Source organism: Podarcis melisellensis, assembly GCF_964234715.1.
Source record: "Podarcis melisellensis genome assembly, chromosome: 3".
Taxonomy (NCBI): Eukaryota; Metazoa; Chordata; class Lepidosauria; order Squamata; family Lacertidae; genus Podarcis; species Podarcis melisellensis.
The window spans coordinates 17744648-17764464 of NC_138530.1; the positions used below are offsets into that span (position 1 = coordinate 17744648).

At 44.3% G+C, this 19817-nt stretch overlaps 1 protein-coding gene and 1 long non-coding RNA gene across 8 annotated transcripts in view; one reads left to right on the forward strand and one right to left on the reverse strand.

The window, feature by feature from the left end:
* Positions 1–19817, reverse strand: part of LOC309365889 (uncharacterized protein) — a 281475-nt gene that overhangs the window by 56530 nt on the left and 205128 nt on the right. The window lies entirely within an intron of this gene.
* Positions 826–2360, forward strand: LOC309367448. Its single transcript, XR_014167181.1, has 2 exons — positions 826–1492; positions 2185–2360. It is a non-coding gene; the product is annotated as an uncharacterized lncRNA (long non-coding RNA).

Here is a 19817-nt window from a genome sequence, read left to right on the forward strand (position 1 = left end):
GTCCATTCAAATTCTCTGCTTGTAGCCCTAATCTCAGCCAGGCATGTCTCGGAGCCGAATGTGCTTTCCATGTCTAAGAGTCTCAGTGAGTTTCATAAGGTCAAGGTTAGACTTCATTCCCAGACTCATCATTAACCTCAAAGGTGGATCCAGTCTTTCATGGATTGCAAGACTCTCCTTGTCTTCTTTTCCCCCAGAGCCTAAACACCTCTAGGAACAGATGGGGTGCACACACAAAATCACCAGGGGCCTTGAGTATGAAATTCACAGTACCAATCCATTTCAGCATGTAAACTATATTTTTGTCTCCTTCTGCTAGTGTTCTCTAGAGAAGGAAGCTCCTAACTCTCAACCCTGGTGAAGTGGCTCACTGCAGCCATCACTAACATTGTGAGTTGTTGGGAGTGCCTGGGAAAAGGGCTGTGTCTCAGTGGTAGCAAGGCCCATGCTTTGAATGCAAAAAACCCCTAGGTTCAAAACTTATAGAATCATAGAATTGTAGAGGCAGAAAGGACCACAAGGGTCATCTATTCCAACTCCCTGCAACACATGGCTTTTCCTTGGCTTTTCCCTATAGGGCTGGGAGAGACCCCTGCCTGAAACCCTGGACAGCCACTGTCAATCAAAGTAGACAAGCTTGGTTGACCAATGGCCTGACTACGAGGTAGTTTCTCATCTTCCCATTTCTTCCCACGCTCTGTGGTGAGCCGTCAAGTATCCATGCTTTCATTAGGCATGGTCAGGTGGGGTCCCAGGTGTTTTTGGATGCTGTCTTTGGCAGGAAGAAGCTGCAACCCATATAATAATCCACGATATAGTATATGTTCCTTGGGAACCTACTCGCGGACACCTGCCTCCTTTGGAATGTTCCAGTCATTTCAGGATTTCCTCCTGCTCTTGATGTTTTGTTCTTACCTGAAAGCCTCTGTTTGAGTCAGGAATGGGAGTACATCCTGACACGCCCTTCCATATTCACGGAGCTTAGATTTTCACCTCGGGGCTGGTTTTCTTTGGTGTTAGTTGAGCCTTGTAGATCCACTTTAACATAAGCTTTTCCTCCTGTTCTTCTGTTTGGCTTGGCCCACTATCGATGAATTAGTCATTTCTCCTTCTTGCTCTGCTTGTTTGTGAAATGACCTTGGGTGCCTTTGAGTTTTCTACTCAGATTCTTCTTGCTCATCATGACTGGCAGAAGGAAGAAGACTCTCTCTTGGGAGGAAGTGGTCATCCTGCTGTTGCCTTCTTTTCCTAACAATGGGATTTCCCAGTCATTTTAGGATGTATGGGGGGGAAAGCTCACATTGCTGTGAGTATGACTTCATTGGGCCTGCTTTTTTCCTTCTGGTGTGTTCACAAAGCTTCCCCACCTCCACTTAGTCAATACCTGGCTCTCTCTCTGATATTTGAGGGAAGAATTATGAGAAGTTTTTCAGAGGATGTATCTGTACAGCTGGTAGCATTTCAAGAAAGGATGCTCCCACCAATCTTGCAGGTCAGATGCTACAGGTTTGGGTCTAGTAAAGACCCATACAACTCTGAGAATGGGGGAAGTAGGAGTAGAAATAGTTGAAAGTATCGTGCACAACATGTGATGGAAGAAAGAAAGAAAGAAAGAAAGAAAGAAAGAAAGAAAGAAAGAAAGAAAGAAAGAAAGAAAGAAAGTCTCTTGACCCAATCTTAAAATCAAGGCATTCTATCAGTGTGGTTTTTCTGCTTAGCTGTAGAATCCTATCTATGTCTATTCAGAAGTAAGACCTACTGAGTTCAATGGAAACTGCTCTGTAGTACAAGTATATAGGATTGCTTTTTTGGGGGGGGGGGAGATCACCCAAATTTGCTGAGCTTTTTTTTTTGGAGATTGCCCAAGCCTGGCACCCGGGAGGGACAGTGACTCTGGTGCCCTACAACGCCAGTGACGCCTGGTGTGCTCACTGCCTCTAACTTCCAACACTACTGACACCTTCTGAACACCATTGACAGAGCATCCAACAGAGACACAGACATAGAGAACAGACCTCACAACAGACCCATTTGCCATATCTAAACAGGCAACACTATTAAAGTACCTAATAATGTTAGCCACAGTGTAAAAGGATCGTTCATGCTCATCTTTTTAATTTAATTTATTTACGGTAATTTGTATACCACCTTTATCTTTATCTTGCCTTTATGCATTCTACACAGGACAAACAGTTCACTCTCCATGCAAGACAATAATGGACACAAATCTGACATCAGAAACCACTGGGAGAACCGTTCACACTCCCAGGACACTCTGCTCCTGAGCTGAAAATGGTCATTCTCAAACAAAGGAACTTGAAAAGGAGACTCCAATGAGAAACAGCTTCATTACAACTTACCCCCCCCAAAAAAAATTCAATTCTGCCACCTCTGGCTTGAATCAGGATAAGGGATTCCTACCCCACTGCAGATGTTAATTAATTTAGCACCACTGGAGTGTCTTGTCATCAGCTGCAGTTGTTATGCTTGGTTACTGTGCTAACTTTGCATACTTAAGCTGAAAATCAATTGTCAGATTGTCTTTTTTGTGTTTCATTTTCATCTAACCTCACTGTTTACATTTTTTTCTCTTTCTCTACACACACACACACACACACACACACACACACACACCTGTCAACTGAGGACAACATTTTAGCCATATGAAGTGGATTCTGGTTCATGATAGCTTAGGCCATATTAAATTTGCTAAGTTTGAAGGTACCACAAGACACTCAGCTGCTGTTCTTTTCTTCTGAACACATTGTCTCCCCCACACCCCATAAAATCACCAGCACAAATGAGTACTTGTGAGCTTTCTGCTGCAGGTTCCTCTTATCCTCTTGACCTTTTCTCCTGCATGTAGTCATGGAAGTTTGTGCTCATAAAAAAAAAAAGTTATGAAATTGAGGGCATGGCAGTGGGGAGGAGGAACAACATTTCTGTAGTTAGCTTTTAGATGGATCAAGAAAGAAGGGATCGCCACTTGAATTCAGCAGTGCCTCAGCACATATGTGCCTCAGCACAGCTCTGAGCAGCAAATTATGTACGTTAGTTTAATAGGGACTATATTATAGTTCAGCACCATGTAATAGTGTGACTTTTGCGTCTCAGGAAGTATTACACATTTTTCAACTAGAGGAAACTTCTCCTATCTCTGACCTCAGTGTCTAATCTTAGGATACCTTTGATCATTACCTCATGAAAGTAAAACCTGTTTTGCACATGAGGCCATTGTGCAATCAGTCCGTATACCTCATAACACCAGTGTGTCCAACTTTTGCTGGCATAGGAGCCAACTCCTAGGGGCCGTGGGGGCTTCGGACCCCACAATAAAATATTTGAGGGGGCCCCAAAGTTGATGGGCATTCCCATCCGAAGGGTGTGTGTGCACTGCATCATGTGATCAGTTATGTGAGGCAGGGCTTACCTGGGCCCCCACAATATTTTATCTAAGTTGGCACCCATGTTTGTTGGTGCGATGCCTCTGTCACTATTTTCTATAATGTCAAGAGCATGTCTTTTGCTGCTATTAAGATAGTCAATTTTGCTTCTCCATCAGCCGGATGTCCCACCCGATATCGTTTTTATAATTTGGCATTGTAAATTTCACAATTCATACTACATCTCTCTAATATTACATGTTAGAATGGCATAGTTCTAATCTATTCTGCCATTTTTATTATGTAAGAGTTTGCTGAGCCAGCGGAAATGGCAAGCTGCAGGTTCAAATCCCCCCGCTTAGCTACAAAGTTCCAGAGCCCCGTTTGCAACATGAGCAGAACGCAACCCGCATCTGCGGGTCGTGATTTGCCGCTTCTGCGCATGACATCATTTTGAGCGTCTGCGCATGGGCGAGCGGCGTAACCCGGAAGTAACCCTTTCCGGTACTTCCGGGTCGCCGTGGGACACAACCTGAAAATGCTCAACATGAAGCCAATGCAACACGAGGTATGACTGTAATAATAATGGAAAGAGGAGGAAAATGAAACTATGTGCAGGCAGCAGAGAAATAAAGAAGGAAACAAGAAATCTCTCTCTTCTCGCCCCCCCCGAAAGTTATGTGCCTCTCCCCACTGCCCGCTCCGCTGAGACAGGCTCCTGTATTGATGACTCACTCCCTCATGTCTGAATGAGTCTCGCTGCAGGCAATCCCAGGCACTTCATCAAGGAAGGTCATTAGGGGAGAGGTAGCCTTATGCTGCGCATGCTTTTGTTCTCATTAAAGGGCTAAATTTAAACAAGAGGCTTAAAATTTATTCTGTGTTTGTTAACAGAAGGAGCAAGCCTGGCTAAGGTCCACATTTAAAACTACTAAGTTAATAAACCAACTCTTACCAGTTCTAAAATATGGACGTCTTACTGTTGGCCTGCAGCACTCCAACAGTATTCTCTCTCAACCCAATCCAGCAAGGTTGATCTGCATGCATGTGGCTCCCATGCTAGAATGGGTACCACTCATGCAGCTCCTGGGGGCTGCTGCACAGGTACCCACAAGCAGTGCTATTTTTCTTGGAAAAGAGGTTCCGGAACTCACCATGAACGGTGCTGGAACTGAGTTCCGGTGAGTTCCGGCCCAAAAAGAAGCCCTGCCCATGTGGCTATCCTTTGCTGGATGAGAAAGCAGGTTGCACCCACTCTCTGCATTTAAAGCACTCTTATACCACAGCCATGGCTTCCCCCAAAGACCCTTGGGAATTGTAGTTTGTTAAAGAAGTGCTCAGGGTTCTTAGGAGACTCCTCACAGCACTACTATTCTCAGCACCCTTAACAAATTATACATCTCAAGCATCTTTGGGGGAAGTAAAAGATGGTGTGGATGTGACCCAGGACAAAAGATATGGCCAATGGTCCCAGTTTTAAAAATGTGAGGGGAGTTCTGAGGCCAAGGAGCTGCAACTACACTATTAACAGTCTTTCAATTCTACATGATCAATTCCAAGTGGGCAAGTGTCTCCAAATCAGTAGATCATGGGTAGGCAAGTAGATCATGGGTAGCTTTCTAAATCTGGCCCGCAGACAGTCCAGGAATCAGTGTGTTTTTACATAAGTAGAATGTGTGCTTTTATTTAAAATGCATCTCGCACAGGAATTCATTGATTTCCCCCCCCCCCAAAAAAAATATAGTCCGGCCCCCCACAAGGTCTGAGGGACAGTGGACCGGCTCCTGCTGAAAAAGTTTGCTGACTCCTGCAGTAGATTGTATCCAACTAACTTATACACAGAGGAGACTCATTGAAATTAATGGAACCACGTTTAGTCATGTGCATTAACTTCAGTGGGTCTGCTGTAGACAGGCCCCTTGAGGGCAGAGCTTTTTTACTTTTTTTTTCTTCACGTTTCCACAGTGCCAGGATGCAAATAAATCTATAACAACATCTGACAGCTTGGCAAGTCTGTTGGTCTGTTCTGCCCTCCTTCTACCATGTTGCTGATATGGGCGGGAAATGTATCATCAGCTTGGTGAGAGGGAGAGGAAGGAAACAGACTGCATTGGTGGAACGAGTAATCTTTCTCCTCAGCGTGGAAGAGAGTCCCCCTGATTACCACTCACCCCTGGAATTGCTGAGGGAAAAATTGTTTTCCCCCTGCCTTGGGGTGAGGGGAAGTGTTGTTTTTATGTCAGTGATCTCCATTACATCAATCCCTACTCACATTTCGGATCTATTTGCAGGAGTAGCAACCAAAACCCCCCCACCTCATGCAGTCTCAAGGAGCAAAGACTGCCATATTTAAATGGCATAGAAAGATTGAGGTCAATAATGAATTTGGTCCACCAGGTCAACAGCCCCCACAGCTGCTTCACACCCATTCATTTGGAGGATATTCCACTTAGTAAACCTGCATTGCTTATCACTTCTGCTTCTGCTTAACATTACCTTTTAATTAAAAAGATATGACTGAACAGGTCAGGAATAAGTTTGCCTTTCTATCAGCAAGGCTGAAGTCGTGGGCCCGCTTTTAAAAACCTATCTGCACGTAAACAAATAGGAGCAAAACAAGACAAAGTTTCATTTTCACCTCAAAAACAAAAGAAAACCACTCCCGTTTTCTGCTCGGTAACTCCCCAGAGTGCTCATATAAACAGCTGTGAGTTAAACAGCAGCTCGTATATGACCTGTGTCACATTTCTGTCTGCCCCATTGTGTCTACGTCCGAGTGCCTCAGACCTCATTGTGTTTGATTTCCCCCTCAACAGTTTCACTTCTTTTCTGGAAAATCACTGGAGAAGTGTGAAAATAAACCGATATGTAAAAATAGATCCCCAATTCAACATTATTGTATGAGACAGGGAAGAAAATCTTCCTGCAGTTATTAGAATAGGATATTAAAAATATACACAGTCCCTTTGCTTTTTATGGTGACTTTCTTAACCATTGTTTTTATAAGGCTCTGCGGGACCCAATGTGGCTAAGATTAGGTTATCGGAGATGTTCATGTAGATTTAATTTCGCCCCCTTTCCCTTCATAATTTGACACAAGGAAAAAAAAGGAGCTATGCCGAAGCCCGATTTGCTGATCACACTTATTTAGGGTGTTTGGAGTGCTTCAGATACGTTATCTCAGAAATTTTTACAACCTTATAAGGTAGGCTGGTATTATCATCCCTGTGTTGCAGATGGAGTGGGCAGAGGCTGAGAGAAAGCGGATTGCCTCAGGCCACGGAGAGACTTCATGTTTATAAAATAAGATTTCTTACCCATGCTTTACCCTAAGGTCCCATAGTGGGTGGCAACAACAATATAATCATACAATTATAAAGATAAACTCATGCCTCAGGCAAAATTCAAGCCAGGGACTTCATGGTTCATGGCCCTTAACTCCTCACCGCTAAGTGCATTCATAAGGTTACTTAGGACCATATGAGAGGAAAATGCCCCTCTCAAAACAAGTGAAACAAAATCACTTCACAAAGGTGTGAATTGTGTCTTTGCAGGGACAGTATGATTTTAGATGTAAACACACCCATTTTAATTGCATGCCCCCTTTTCATTGTTAAAATCTTGCTGAAGGCCTCTTACAACATGAAAAAACTCCCACACACAATTACAAACATAACAAAAATAGTCATAAACAACAAATAAAACGCTTCAACCAAATAGAACAATTTCCGCATTAATCGGAGCAAGATCTAAAAATAAATATACAACAGTAACCCAAGAGTTAGTTCAGCAGTCTCAGCTTTTGTAGCTGGAGTCAGTCAGGGCTCTGTCTTCCCAGGCCAGGTGGAAAAAGGCCTGCAAGACAGGCAGCAAGTCCCCATAGCCAAGATGCCATGCGTGTGCCAGATTTCTGAACATCTTTTATGGCATATGTTGCTTTCTTAAACGTTGTTTAAGAAAGTGCAGAGCACATCAAGGGGGATCTTGCTGAGCCTTTTCCTTGATTTGCTAGCCAAACCTAAGGTGTGAAGTCAGCAGGGCTGTTTGTTTAAACCTGGGTCTGCATTGCACTGGTTGTCTAGAAAGTGGGGCTGGGTTGCTGTTGTTTTTGAAGTCGAAAGGGACACGTGGGTGGGGATGCTAAATCCTCTCCCCCACCCACAGTTTGCTCCTCAGGTACAGTTTTCTCCTCAGCTGAGCTCTGAAACCAAAGTGAGGCAGAGAGAGAAAAATGCTCAGGGGAAGAGGAAGGTTCAGTTCTCTTCAATCGTGTGTCCCTTTTACTCTGGAAACTGGGCATCAACCCTTCTGCTTTACATTGCGGAATACTTTGGTTTAAACAAAGGAGTCTGCTGACACCAATACGTCCAGTTTAGCCCTCAGAAACATGGCTGTGGTCTCACACTCCCACAGGCTTCAGGCAGATATTTTTGAAGAAATCTGTGGGAGTTCCATACCCCTCTCGAAAGGACTGAAGCACAATCACCTCACAAAGGCCGGGATTGTTTTTTTGTTTAATGCTGGCTGCAGCCAACTGCCCAGGAACGATACAGTCTACCCACGCCAGAGCCAAAATTGGAGGCCAATAGAGATTGCCCCAGCTGGGTTCTTTAAAAAGGAGTTTCCCAGTTGTGGAAAAGAGAGAGAAAGAAATCAGACAAAAAATTAAACCGAGATTCAAATCGCATTGAAAGAAACTAAAAAAAAAAAAAAAAAGCTCCTTAAGATGATTTCAGTAACATTATGTTCCTCTTATCACGGTGCAATGCCCAGAAAGCTGGTGCATTGAATTCATTTGCATCTAATTAGAGAGCAAAATTTGGGGACAGCCGTCTTGTGGCAAAGTCTCTCTTGGTAGCCTAAAGATAAGAATAATTCTTGATCATACAGAGAATGGTGTTTCTCCTAATCACTGCCTTCCAACGGTCAGGGCTGAATGCTTTAGGCAAGGCATTTTCTGGCTCTGTTCCCTCTATGACTATATTCACTGCTGGTGAACAGCCATATGTTCTACTTCCTAGAGGACAGTCCTCTAGTTGACTTGTGCAAGTCTGATTTAGAGTTCAAGAATCCTAATACTCATACATGAGCACATGTAAATCTCTCTACATAAATTAGCATATACAAATTTTGTGCAAATATCTCTTTTTTGGAGATGCGTTTCCTATTTTGGGGTAGCATATACAAATGAAGTTTCTATGTCTTTCCCATCTTCCTCAGCTCCTGATTTGCATGGTATCTGGGCCTCTACCAATCTTGGCCCTGATCCTCATACCTCAGCTCCTTCTTTGTGTCTTACTTCAAATGTCAAACATGCTGAATTCTCCAAATATCACCATCAGAATCAATACTGCCAGCGAATTTTAAATTAACAGTTTGTACAACTTGAGAGTCAATTTGGGTGAAGATGACAGGGATTTAATCACATTTTCTTATCAACTGGATCTGTCATAGTTCAAAAAACAAAAACAAAAGTTTTTAGGGAGATCCCAACATTGTTGAGACTAAAATTTTTTTTTAAGAGTTTAAAAAAAACATTTTTGGCACGATTTAACACCCGTTGCCGGTTTTGCGGGACATTTGCCCGATTTTCGGAGGTGAATTCCTGGACATGTCCTGAAAAATCAGGTTGTAAGGCAGTCCTACCTAAGCTTTAAGAACTTTGGAATCTGGAGTTGGCTGTATGACTATCATAGCCCCAGGATGAGATAACTCATGTCTATATGATATGCCGGGCTAAAGGACAGGTAAAAGGGGAAACCCTTTAGGCCCTGCCAATCAAAGTCTAGGAGAGTTTGCTAAAATTTGCCTCCTTCCCCTTTCAGGATAAAGTTCTGGGGTTCTCCTTGCCATTGTTCTGAATAAGTGCATTCCATTCAGATCCCTCATTCTAAGGGTCAGCAGGAGAGTTTCCTCACTGTTGGGTCCAGTAGACAGCAGATCAATGGGAGAGAGCTGTGGAGTGCTGAAATGTAGGCTTGGGGGAGCTGGGCAAGAAAGCTGAGACCTTACAGGAGAGTCTTTGGACATGGAGATCTCTCAGGAAGGTGGTAAAGAATGAGGGGCACTGAGCTCTTAGACAAAGAGTGATAGGCAGATGAGTCTACTGGAACAAGAATCTTGGTTCCTTCCAAGGAGACTAGGGCACCATACATAGAATCATAGAATTGTAGAGTTGGAAGGGACCACCAGGGTCTTCTAGTCCAACCCCCTGCAGGAGTAATTTTTGCCCAACAGAAATATTTTTGCCCAGCATGGGGCCTGGACCCATGACCTGAAGAGTCTCATGCTCTACTTGACTAAGCTATCAAGAATGGCTCTACCACTACCACTGCATGTATGTGGTACCCTCCAGATGTTGCTGGACTACATTCCCCATAATTCCCAAGCCCTGTTGGCTAGGGTTGATGGGAGTTGTGGTCTAACAGCATCTAGAGGGCACTATGTTGGCTACCACAGCTGTAGAAAGACCATATCCAGTAGCTGCTCCAGGCAGCTGGAGGTTTCTATACACATAGGGTAGTTCACAAGCTCCTGTGTGGTTGTTGCTGTTGTTTTATTAAAGATTTTCCTCATTTACAAAAGCACATGCATTGTCTCTTTCTTTAGGTGTTGCTTTCTCAAGATCATTTACATTTGTTGTGAGACATTGGTGTTATATGCAGTATAGGGACAAGCTCCTGTGTGAGCCATTAATAAACTGGGCCTGTAAGTTTTGATCTCACTTCTTTCACTCATTCTGAAGAGCTGTGGTGCTGCATAGGAGTATCCCCATGTTATGTTTATCCATACATTTTTATTTGTGTAAACTGGAGCTCAGCTAAGACAGAAAAGCTAGCAGCAGAAAAGGAGCCACATAACTGAAAACCACACAGATACCATTCAAAAATATGTTAGGTCTGAATATTTCACATCCACTGAAGTGTTCTGCAATAATTCAGTGGCAACTGCCAAATGAGCTGCACAAACTTGGAGAACTCTTGGTATACACAGGAAGATTTTTTTTTTCCACCCATGCGTTCTCCGAGTAAAAGCAACAGGCACAGGGGATTGTTTAATGTTAAAATAATTATCCTTAACGCACAAAGGGACCAGAAAGCAGGGCAGGAAAGGAAGCCAGTTCATCATTTTGATCTTCTCCTCTCTGCTTTTCTTATGCCTCTCACGCGAGTCATTTTTCTATTTCAGTCATCTGTGTTCCTCATTTCCATCTTGGCAGGTTAAGCCTTTCTACTCTGCGTCTCCCATTCCATTGTCTATGCAGCGATCAGAACCGGCCCTGGTGTTTTACGGCCAGATATATTTCATGGTAAGCACCAACAAACATGAAAAATGGGGTTGCTTGGAGATGTGTATTTCTTACCCACCCACACTCGTCTGCCTTCTGTTACACCACAGATCAGAGATGGCAAGAGGCAGCTGATAATATCTATTTGTGGTTTGGAGCACTGTTCTATTGAGATTGCTAATATATGAACATTAACGTGGTACGGGTAAATTAAGTGACTGCTGTAACTAGCAATTCAATTAAGTGGGGTGTATAATTTTTAGATGGCATAATAAGGTGGCTGGAAGAATTGTGATCCTATACAACAAAGCAATTATGTTATGCAAGTGAGAGCGGGACCATAAAGAAGGCAGATCGCCGAAGAATTGATGCTTTTGAATTATGGTGCTGGAAGAGACTCTTGAGAGTCCCATGGACTGCAAGAAGATCAAACCTCTCCATTCTGAAGGAAATCACCCCCGAGTGCTCACTAGAAGGACAGATCCTGAAGCTTAGGCTTCAGTACTTTGGCCTCCTCACGAGAAGAGAAGACTCCCTGGAAAAGACCCTGATGTTTGGAAAGATTGAGGGCACAAGGAGAAGGGGATGACAGAGGACGAGATGGTTGGATAGTGTTCTCAAAGCTACTAACATGAGTTTGACCAAACTGCGGGAGGCAGTGGAAGACAGGAGTGCCTGGCGTGCTCTGGTCGATGGGGACACGAAGAGTTGGACACGACTAAACGACTAAACAACAACAACAAAGTATAATTTTTAAAAACTCTTGCATCAAAGGCACGCAGATCATGCCCTTTCCATAAAATAAACTTATTTGCTGACTGGGATTTCCAAATAATTTAGGGCTTTTTGATATGAGTTGGAGGAGAAGAGAGGGAAGAAGGAAGGATTATAGGGATTGCAAGTGATGGCTGACAGAGCAGGTAAAAAAAAGCCATGTCAATGTTGCTTCGCACACTGCAAAGTTTACATATAAAAAGCATTTCAACTATGTAGAAATCACGGAACATCTCCCTTGATAAGCTATGATACGCAAAACAAGTGCAATCGTTGCATGTGGCTTGCGTAAAATTGGACAAATTTTAATTGATGGAGCTGAGAGATAAAAGAACACATGTTTATTTTTGGAGACCAATTAAATGAAAATAACATATGTATTAGAGATGGCCTTTCATCCACGGCAGGGGTCTGCAACCCGCGGCTCCGGAGCCGCATGTGGCTCTTTTACACCTTTGCCGCGGCTCCGGGGCGGATACTAGTGAGGGGAAGAGGCGCATTGTGCGCCCCGACACTTCCCACTGTGGCGGGCGCTGTACTGGCTGTGACGTCGCATGGGGGCGGTGCATGCGTTAGTCACGCACTGTCCCGACGTCACCTTCCCGCCTGCCCGCCACATTGTAAGGGGCATGTACGCTGGTCACTGCATTGTAAGGGGCATGTACGCTGGTCACTGTTTTGAAGGGGAGTGAAGAACACACACACACAAAAAGGTAACTTGTTAATTTAACGTTTATTTCTATGACGAGGAGTAATTCTGAGGGGTCAAACAAAGAAATAATTTAAAAAGTGACAAAAAGGTTATTTTTATAATGACGAGTTTTGTGGCTCCCAGTTTTTTCTTCTTCGGAAACGGGTCCAAGTGGCTCTTTTTGTCTTAAAGGTTGCAGACCCCTGATCCACGGGCATGTGTGAGCCATCCATCCCCTCTGGAAACAATGGAGCAGGCATAGGCAAACTTGGCCCTCCAGATGTTTTGAGACTACAGCTCCCATCATCCCTAGCTAACAGGACCAGTGGTCAGGGATGATGGGAATTGTAGTCTCAAAACATCTGGAGGGCTGAGTTTGCCTATGCCTGCAATGGAGTCTCTTTCATGGCTTCCTCTCCCTCTTGGCCCTAAATAGGGGGCACACGGTACCTATGCTCACAGCCAAGACTTAACTCCAGGTGTTTCCTTCCTCCTTAAGTCCACGGGGCCATGTGCAGGATGGAATGTGCCCAGAGAAGGACAGCTCTTGCATTTGTTTCTTACATTGTCAATTATCTGCCTTACCACTGTTCACACTGAATTACTTACAATTAAACAGTTGGCACCAGGACTTGTATCCTATTGTAATTTCTGGCAACTTCCCTTTCCACACACCCTTAAATCTGCTTCAAAGGGTTGGGGAACCCTTTGGAGCAGAGTCAGAGATGTTGCGTGGGTGGGGGCTACAGGAGAGAGAGGAAATTGCCAAAAATAGCTTCCCTCCACATTTCACTGGCAGAAGCCTTACCAGCAGCTAAGCAACACAATCAGCTGCCACCCTATAAAACACTGGATCCTGCCTCCAGGCTCCATCCATTCTTCTCTGACCAATCACCAGAGTCCCTTGGGGAGCTGGGCAGCAAAAGCAAACCCCCAATTTTTCTACAACACTTTATAGTGAAGATTTTAATTCTTTTCGAGATATATTTCTCCCCACTTGTTGCAAGCTGCTTTGCAATAGTTTTCCCTGAAAGGTGAGACAGTAATTCATCAAGTAAATATAATAAAGTGGCATTTGTTTATTTATAATATTGTTATACATACTGCTGGATATACATAATCTCTAAGTGGGTGACAGGAGATGTTAAAACCATGATATATAAATACTTATCACAAAATAAAACAATAAAACAGTTAACACACACAACCATAAAACAGAACATGGCAGTGAAACTTTAAAATCCAGGTAATCCTGCACAAAAGGTGTGTTACAGCTTGAGGAATTGCAAAAAAAGAGAGAAAGCGAATTGCATACAATTCTAGTATGGTCACATTCACACCATACTTTTAAAGCCATCTTATACTACTTTAATAGTCATATCTCCCCCTCCTCCCATAAAAAATCCCAGGAACTGTAGTTTGGTAAGGGTGCTGGGAATTATAGCTCTGTGATGGGTCTTCTAAGAACTCTTGGCACTCTTAACAAATGACAGTTCCCAGAATTCTTTGGGAGAGCAAGCCATGGCCTCAGAAGTGGTTTCAGAGTGCTTCAAATGACTCCCGGAACTGTTCGAAAACCAAGGCGCGGCTTCTGATTGGCTGCAGGAACACCCAATCGGAAGCCACAGAAGCCATGCCAGATGTTCGGCTTCCGAAAATTGTCCAAAAACCGGAACACTCACTTCCGCTTTTCGATTGTTCGGGAGCTGAAATGTACGAGTTCCAAGGCATTTGGCAACCAAGGTACAACTGTGGAACGTGCGGGAGGCACGTTCACAACCAGCAGTGCCACATCTGCGCACACGTAGGTCACAATTCAGCACTTCTGCACATGCGCAAAGCGCGATCTAGCGCTTCTGCGCATGCGCGAGCACCGAAACCCAGAAGTAACCTGTTCTGGTACTTATGGGTTTGACATGGTGCGCAACCCAAAAACACATAATTTGAAGCGTCTGTACCCCGAGGTACCACTGTATGCAGGTACATCAGCATGTAGTCTCTTCACAAAGGAATGCGTTTGAGTTGCAAAAGCTGTGCTGGCTTCTGACCTCAGTGTAAAGACTTGTTTGATTATCCAACAATAGCAAACAACAGATGCTATGCTGGGAGGCTTTGTTTTCGCCCTTCCTTTTCGCTGACTCTCTCCAATGCCAATGTATTTAGTTTTACAAAACACAGGTTGTGTAAATTCCTGCCCTGCGGTTCTCAAGTTAAGGATACAAAGAGTATTTGATTCAGGGCTGTACCGCAAATAAGCAGAAATCGTGAGGCATGGTGGTTTCTCTCTCTCTCTCTCTTTACAGTTATGTGGATCTCTAGGGACCAAACTACACACAAGGTACAAATTCCAGGAGCACAAAGGGATAAGAGGGCAAGGGCAGTGTAGGTGAGGAAGCAGGCTTCAGCCTAGAGGACACAGTTCTCCTGGGTACGTCCCACTGGCATACATGGGTGCTATTCAATAGTGCCACAGGAGTGGCTGGGGAAACCCAGCCCAATGGGTGGGGTATAAATAATAAAATTATTATTATTAACTCAGGAAGCTGCCTTACACTGAGTCAGCCCATTGGCCCATCTAGCTCAGTATCGTCTACACTGCCAGTGGCTCTCTAAGGTTTCAGAAAACCTCCAGTGAAGGAGAGTCCACCACTTCCCAAGGGAGACCGTTCCACTGTTGATCAGCTATTACCGCCAGAAAGCTCTTCCCGATGTTTAGTCAGAAACTCCTTCCTTGTAACTTGAAGCCATTGGTTCGGGTCCTACCCTCCAGAGCAGGAGCAAACAAGCTTGCTCCATCTTCCATGTGGCAGCCCTTCAGATATTTGAAGGTGGCTATTTTATCTCCTCTCAGTTTCCTCTTCCCCAGGCCTAACATACTCAGCTCCTGCAACCGTTCGCTTGAACATCTGTCAATGAATAGAAAACCAAGCAATAACCAGCTAAGTGTCTGAACACATATACCAGGCAGAACACACAGGCATCTGTTCCAGCCAGGCTCCTGGTATACATGGGCACTCACTTGCTGGGTCATCACCTTGTCGCGGTGAGTAGGCTTGGATGATCCTATGACCCTTGTGAGTGAAGCCATTGGGGGTCACCCAAGATGGCAAGGTCAAGGGGGAAGGAGCTAGACAAAGAAGGACCCAAGAAGTCCTCAACGGCAGAACAGGCGGAAGATAACAAGTAGTATGTTACAATGGCTGTGAAGGTGGATGAAGGCTGCAGCAGCTACAACAACCGGTCGTTGTGATACTCATGCCATCAGAATAGAGCCTTCCTGCAAAGACTGAGACTGGACTGAGGAGGAATGGTGGGGACTGTCTCCCCCATTCTCCTGAACCTTCCTGAGAACTGGAGGACAGTATAGATTTAGAACAGTGGTTTGCAGAAGGGCATGGTTCAGAGGCTGCAGAGGGGGAAAGCTGGGAAATATTGGAAGTGGAACCGCAGGAAGAAGAACCGGGGGATAGACAGATGACAGACTCATTGTCTTTGGAAAGCATTCCTGAGCCCCGCTCTCCCAGAACTAGGTAGGCATTGAGGGTAGTAGAACAGAAAGCTCATGGGCAGAAAGGTCAGATTAGCCGGCGCAGGAATGACGTGGAATAGGGGCGACGAAGGGGGGTGGGACTTTACTTGGAGCAATACCATCTTTTAGGGAAGACTGCATTCCTTCATCGCTCTCTGTGAATTATTGAATAAATTGCTTGGTAATAACTTTTTTCGTTTCTCTGATTCTTGGCTGCCACTGTGGGAGGGATCTGATTCCCTAAAGCCTGACAGTTGGTCAGCATACAGTGGTACCTCGGGTTAAGTACTTAATTCATCCCAGAGGTCCGTTCTTAACCTGAAACTGTTCTTAACCTGAAGCACCACTTTAGCTAATGGGGCCTCCTGCTGCTGCACTGCCGGAGCACGATTTCTGTTCTCGTCCTGAAGCAAAGTTCTTAACCTGAGGTACTATTTCTGGGTTAGCGGAGTCTTTAACCTGAAGTGTATGTAACCTGAAGTGTATGTAACCCAAGGTACCACTGTACACTGATCTCCACATATAAAACAAATTCAAGCACAGGCATCTTTCAGAAACCCATCCCAAAACCATGTTCATGGAAGACAATCTGACTCGGCTATGAGTAATCGCCAAAGAAGAAGAAGAAGAAGAAGAAGAAGAAGAAGAAGAAGAAGAAGAAGAAGAAGACCCTTATGCACATTCATCGATGGCTGAATCATGCAAAAGCTACTGCTCCTGGATCAGGGCTAAATGCCACAGCAGTGTTAAGACAGCAGTTGCTCTTGTTCCAAATACTTCACACATTGCATTTGTCAGCAGGGGTGCCATAGAACCATCTGTACACAGCCTGAGAAATAGAAGCTCATAATGTTTTTCGTTGCTTGTTTTAGAAAAAAAATAATAAATCCCCAGATTTTAAAAAACCCCAGAGATAATACTTCTGTCCCTGTTTACCAATAACTCAATTGTTCTGCCTGCGTGTCTGTCCGCCCTCAATGATCTCTATTGGCCCAAAGTTAAAGCAGCATGAGAAAAAAAGATATATATATATATATTTTAAAAAACCACTTTATTGCAGACAATGTTTGGATAACAACATCAGTGACTTCATCCTCCCTGAATATACTGCCTTTTGATAAAAGTGTTTGGAAGAGGTCAGGTCAGTCGCCCTACTGGTCTAGCCAGTTTGGTCTCTTTTAAGTGCAGCTCCTATATAAATGCTGAATGCTAAAACTCATGAATAGCCATCATTCAGAGGGGATGTAGATGTGCTCTCAGCAGTTCCCTTTCGTAGACCTGCAGCAGCACACTGTCTAGACAGGAGTCTGTCTCTGTTTACACTCAGCACCTGTGTTTTCCAAAACAGACCTTCATGCTCACTCGCCTTCGGTCGCGGTCCCCCCCCCCGTAAAATGCCACCTTATCTCTCTGCGCCATCTTCCACACGGTCTATAAAATAAAGACGCTGAAAAGATGGAGCAGGGATTAAGAGCTCCCTGCTGGACAGCCCCGTCGTCAAAGCACACAAGCCCCATTAACTTCAACGGAGCTCGGACTGGTGTGGCGCTTTGAGACTGCTGGCCGCCTTTGTGTGCAAATTCGTCATGGGTGGACTGGCCATTAGCTGGATGTAACCAGAGCCCTCCAGGCTGCAGTGGGTCTGCCACCTGGTGCTTTTACCAGGCCAGAAAGTGGCCTTTGTTATCAGGGAGAAAATGTCACATTGGGACCTTATGATTGATTGGATTTCTTTGCTGGCTCGCAGTTATGTCAAAGGGCACAAAAGGAAAATCTCAAGTGTATGATTTGCGATCAGAAGACAGTCCCAAGATTTAAAACACCCATGTCATTTGTACAAGTGGGTGAAATTCTACAGGCTTGTGAAAAAATGAGAACGCGGAATAGCTGCTTTGGGCAATATCTACCCAAGAAGAGTGCTTTGCCTGACACTGTTCCCTTGCAATGCTTTCAAGACTATAACTTCAGTCCAACACACAAACACCCCACAACTATTCAAATTAAACCAAAAAGGTGGATGAGGTGACAACTGCACACGGCAGTTGTACATTTCATCTTGTATTTTTTATGTTGTGAACGGCCCTGAGATCCATGGATTAAGGGCAGCATACAAATTTAATATAAATAAATTATCTGTTGAAACACATTTATTTGCCTCCTTTTGTTAATCGTTTCAAGGAAGCTTGCAGAAATTAAAAACGACAAACACATGCAAGACAACTAGCTGATAAACATGCAATTAAAGGTCAGAGTGTTTAAAATGCTTAAGGTAACAAAAAATGCTTTAAAATGTTTGAGTAGCTTTTTTTAAAAAAAAATCGCTTGGCACATAAAGGATAGCAAAATTGGTGTCAAGGCATACGTCCCTGGGGAGGGCATTCTATAGGGAGAGCTTCCACTGCTGTACTATGATCTTGGGAAGAGATGTCATGTCATTATGTGTATACAGTGGTACCTCGGGTTACATATGCTTCAGGTTACATACGCTTCAGGTTACAGACTCTGCTAACCCAGAAATATTACCTCGGGTTAAGAACTTTGCTTCAGGCTGAGAACAGAAATCGTGCTTAAGCAGCACGGCGGCAGCAGGAGGCCCCATTAGCTAAAGTGGTGCTTCAGGTTAAGAACAGTTTCAGGTTAAGAACGGACCTCCGGAACGAATTAAGTACTTAACCCGAGGTACCACTGTACATAGAATAGCAAGTACATTAACAAAAATTTTTTTTAGTGTAGATTAAAAGTACCGTATATATTAATGCACATTAACACGCAAACAGGACAGAATGAACTTTTATTTTTAAGGTAATGCTTAGCAAACTTATCATAGCAGGCTTTCAAGAGTTCTTGCATTTCTCCTACTGGGCCCAACTGAAGGAGATCCTGCCCCACCCTTCATCACATACAGCCACCTCCCAACACACAATGTTGTCTTAAAGCACTCATGCAAGTTGCAATATGGCAGAGGGAGAGGCATTTTAATCTTTCCCTCTCCAACAGTTTCCCACCGCCCCCCAGATCCGTCTGGCTGCTTTTTGGCCCCATAGGGGAAAACACACAGATCCTACACCCTTCCCACAGTGTTAAAAATGGCTCGCTTGTGCCCTTGGCAAGGAACTGTACTGGCACCTCCAAAGCTGGGAGAGATCATGGACCACACAAAAAATGTGCTTTTTGTTGCCTTTCACATTCCGCCAGTGACTTCCTTTGCAGCCATCGGGGTTGGGTCTGCTCTGTTCTTCATCCACTCCTCCTCCTCTGTCAGATAGACAGGCTCCTAGGCACTCTGAGCCAAAGTGGAGACCCATGATTTTTGCACCTCCATGGGCTTGCACACTTGGCTGTGGCCAACCTCTCGGAGTCCTAGGTACGCCCCTGAGATGCAGCCTGGGCAGCAGCCTTAGGGAAGTGTGTGTGTGTGTGTGTGTGTAGAAAGGATCACATGATCAAAGATCAACACCATGCGCAACCTGAGCCAAAGCAGAGTGAGCCTAGGAACTGCCCCAGTTTAAAGCCTCTGAGCCGCTCTCAACTCAGTCTCAGTCGTCCATCAGCTACGCCAGGATAATTACTCTGTTCCACTTGACAGAGAGGTAAGAAGCACCGAGATAATGCATGCAATGTGCAAGTTTATTTTAGCTGATTAGAATCTTGTTGCGGGCGACGAATCAAAGCTTGATTCAGGTTGTTTGGCTATGGAAATTGTTGCCGCGGCTTTGTTTTTAATTGTACGTATTATGGCTTTTGGGTTGTCATCTGTTTCGAGCTTCTTGGATGGAAAGGTGGACGTAATGGATAAATAAATGCATGAGGAATTATTAAAACCACACAGCTAAAAGCCGACAGAAAAACAACAACACCCATCCCAAAGTAGTCTACTCTTAAGACCTCCCCATCTCCTTTAGACCAATGAATCCATTGGTCTTTAACTGGTGGGTGTTCTGAGGACCATGTGACAGTGGTGGGTGGGGCCAAAAGCAAAAGTGGGAGGAGCAATAAATGTCCATTTCTATCGCTGCACAGCAAGCTAGTTTCTGTAGATGATCAAACACCTTTATCTATCTATCCAGACAAGCAAGAGGCATTATCAGAGTTCATGGATATACATATTTTCAGGACCCACCCTACAATTTGATTGTAGTTTCTTTCTAACGT